Raw genomic sequence first — 4,222 nt, 5'->3', positions numbered from 1 at the left:
GATATTGACCTGAATCTTTCGGGATAAGCTGTTTGCCATATCCTCTACATATTCTACTTCTGAAAAGTCAGATATATAAAAAAACAAACCACTAATTACACCAAATAACACTCTTTATTCAGTCTATATATACAGACATCTACTACATGGCTATACGGCTGCGTCCCATTCTTTACCATTCAAGCAGATTTTGGTAGAGGTAAAACCACATGTGGTAGTCGTTCAAATTTATTAAAATTTCGTTCACTTGTAGTTTAGCTATTAAACTAAATGTCTTTACAATTTCAAGAATGTCTTTACTCAACTTCAGTAAAAACAGCGATGATTTTACAAACAACAGACTTTGGCGAGCTCCCCCGGCCAGTAGTTAAACATAAAAGGTGGTGACTGAAAACGAGAAGGTTCCTATGCTTCTTCCGGTGATGTTAAGAATTAAAACTCAGAAATTTCACCATCAACAAACCAACAGAAGCATTATTTTCCACAACACCGCGCGCCGCCTGAGGAAATCTTGAGTTTCGTTGAGCGGAACCAAAAAGTCAGCCGCGACGGCGGAGTTAGCAACATACCTACTATTATGTCTTCAGTAAGTCGTGCTAGCACTTGGCTAGCACAGATTGCAGTTACACTACTGTTTGCTGTTTAGCTATGGAACGGGTAGCTTACACTTGCTTACGTGAGGGTACAAATGTTAGTGTCTGTCATGATTTTTATTACTTGAATTAATGATGAATGATGTGTAATGATGTCGGTTTTCAAACTCTGTCTTGTCAGTAAGTCATGTAAGCATTAGGTCAGTGCATGTTGCACCACTGATCTACTGGCCTTCCTGCATCGTGATGCCCAGTTGATGTCTGACCAACGACCACCGGTCGTATATATATAACCTCCTAAGACCTATTATATTTAATTTGTCTTTCTTACCCCAAAATAGCTGGTAGAAATCAGAAATAAAGACAAACCAAAGCTCGTGTCTTAGGAGGATATATATATATATATATATATATATATATATATATATATATATATATATGTATAATATTCAAATCTGCAGACGATTAGTAAAGTTAGCGCCTATTTGAACATTTGCTTAGAAAGATTCGGTACGTGAGAACCAAACGAATCATCGGACGTCAGTGTTCGCTCACCACATTGATCACTGCCCTTTCTGGGCTACATCTCTGACAGAGATTACCTGGCTCTGATGTAGGCCTATCTGTGTTCAAAAACTGAGAGTAAACCCGCAGTATTTGGTGCCATGAAACTATTACTTGTTTTTTATTCATATTTAAGTTATTTTGTTTTGTTATTGTTTTGGCGTGAACCTGATTAATTAAGTGTTTTATATTGTAACTAGTTTTCATAAGTCAGAGGCTACGTTCACACTGCAGTCTGAAACGACCCAATTCTGATTTTTTTGCCCCTATGCGACCTGTATCTGATCTTTTCATGACAGTCTGAACGACACAGATCCGATCTTTTCAAATGTGACCCAGGCCACTTGGGTATGTGGTCCTGAATCCGATACGTATCCGATCTTTTGAAATGCGACCTTCGTCTGAACGGCCAGGCCACATGGATCCAACCTGTACGTCACTGATACGCTACAAACGTCATAATTCTGCATTGAAGTAGGCAAGAACGATAAGATTAACAACAATAATGGCCGACGTTGCTAACACTGCTCCACATCATTAAATTTTGGCCGTATAGCACACGTTATATGATTTCACATATAACAGCTTTCTCCCAATATATTAATATATAGCATATTATCATAATGCTGCGAATAATATGTGAAGTAGCAGCTTTCAATAAATATTTTTAAAATGCGTTTATAAATCCAACAACCCCTGTGACCGGTGTAGTGGAAGATTTTTTATTTTAATTTTAATTATAGTTTATGAACTTATAATTGTTAAATGGAAAATCCTGTTCTTCTGTTCTAGTGAAAGATTTCTGTTCTTTCCATCTGTTCAGTAGTAAAATGTCCAAAGACTAGAACATTATGCAAAGTCCTACCAGATAAGATAAAGGGGGGCTAGTGAATGACATAAGTAACAAATGATGAACAAGTGGAAAAAACTCAGTAAACGGTAGAGTTTCACTGAGAACAAAATAATTTTTTCTATTTGACCAGATGTGCTTCAACTGATATGTTTCTTAGTCATTGATAAATTGAAGGTTTATTTTCTAAGTGACGCTGGAACTATGATGAAATCTTTGGATCATGGGCGGAGATGGGATGACTGTGTTTTTTCAGTATCTTACTATAAATATGTGCTCAACCTTGTAAACGAGGCTCTTAGGTTTTTAAACTTCTAGCACCACGGGGGTGAGAGCCTATTTTGCAGAATATATTAAACTCAGACAAAGAAAATTCTGTCGACAGTGTATCTGTGTGATCCTTGACTTTTGCTCTTAGTGAGTATTATTTGATGCGGCTAAAATTCCACGACAATAAATGGCGACGAGGATGCGGATTCCACAGCTGAAGACTCCAGAAGGTTTGGGAGAGACTGACTGATCACCCCTGAGACAAGAGGTCCCGGGCTCCGTACCCCAGGCCTAAGGGAAGGGAGACTCTCAACCATTTCTGAAGTCAAAGCTGACGGAATCTGGAAAAGAACCGTTGTGGTGGCATCTGAATAGATAATACGGTAAGCATTTTTCGTTCGTGACCATGGGTCAGGGTAATTCGAAAGAGAGTAAAAGTCAATGGATCTGGAAAATGGTGTGTATACTCGAGTGATCAAATCAAAGGGCATGGGGGCGTTGGAAAGCGTAAAATCTGGGAGAAAAGGTATGATTTTCCTCCTAAAGGAACACTGAGTGTAAAAGCACTCACTTTATTAAGGGAAAAAATCATTGCGGATGGCAGAGAAATGAGAGCACAGAGTAAGATAAAGACCAAGGACGAACTGACTCAGACTAAGTCAGAGCTAAACATTAAGCATAATGTTTTCCTACATCAGATTCATTACATGATGAACCTAACTTTCTGTTTTTTTTTCCTCCTCCATATGCACCTGCACGTACCCCACCTGGGGTACATTTCTCTTATACAAAGGTACCTCTTCTAGACGGTGATCTCCAACCACCCGCACAAGAAGCATTACCAAGAATACCAACTGCACCCCCGCCACCACCAGCACAAGAACTATCACCTGGGCTAAACCCACCAATCCTCCTCGACAGCATCTTGGAAGAGGAAGAGGAGGAAGTCCAGATAAAAACATCAACACAGGAGAGGTAACATCCTGGGAATCCTACCTAAAGCAAATGTTCCTCGGGAACTTCAACCTGAAATTTCAACAAAGGTGAAGCAAACCTGCAACCGATGGGAATCAGGAAAGCTGAGTGAGGTCATTACACATTCTCTACATGCTGAACGCCTGCATGACGAAGAAAAACGAAAGAAGCAGAGAAAGGCAAATCAACAACTATCTTCAGCTTTTGTCAAGATAGGCAAATGGGGCCAGCAACGACATAATCAGCACAGTTTCCCTTCACAAGGACAACGTTTCCAGGAGAACTGGCAACAAAAAGAACGAGAGAAAAAGAGGGAAAGCAGTGGCAAGAAAATCAGAGAGAGAAGATTTGCTGGTATTGCGGACAGAAAGAACACTTGAAAAACCAATGTTTTATTTCCTGAATTCTCAAGAGCAACCAGAATCCCAGGCGGACGCGGGAAACTTTGCGCTGTGTAAAGAAAAAGGGGACTGAAGCCAGGAGGGGGAAAGAGAGAATCGGACGGAAGGGGGTAAGTCCAAATCTTGTTTTTTCTGCGGTTCAAATGCCATATTATCTGCTTGCTAATTCTGTTTTTTCTGATGTGTGTGAAAGGGAAAGAAACGCTCTATGCAATGAAGAACTTGCTTTGCTTGATGTTTGATCGAGAGGCATACTCTAAACTGCGTCTCGAAGAAATAATGGTTGAGGGACAGGCATTGTTGTTTATGGTAGACTCTGGTGCAACCAACTCTGTCATACGCAAAGATGAACTCCCATTTGTCACCTTGAGTGGGCAGTTTTAACTCATCTATGAGTGCTTCGGGGCATATAGTGAGGGAATAATTTACTGCTCCACTCTGTTGTATGCATGACGGTAACGAGTTTATGCATATGTTCCTGGTATCTGACGCGTGTCCGATAAACCTCATGGGGAGGGATTTGATGTGTAAAATGAATGCTAGCATCTTATGTAACAACCAAGGCCTGA

This window comes from Paramisgurnus dabryanus, chromosome 22, assembly GCF_030506205.2.
Source record: "Paramisgurnus dabryanus chromosome 22, PD_genome_1.1, whole genome shotgun sequence".
NCBI lineage: Eukaryota > Metazoa > Chordata > Actinopteri > Cypriniformes > Cobitidae > Paramisgurnus > Paramisgurnus dabryanus.
The sequence above is the reverse complement of the archived record's forward strand: the minus strand, read 5'-3'. Positions refer to the sequence as shown.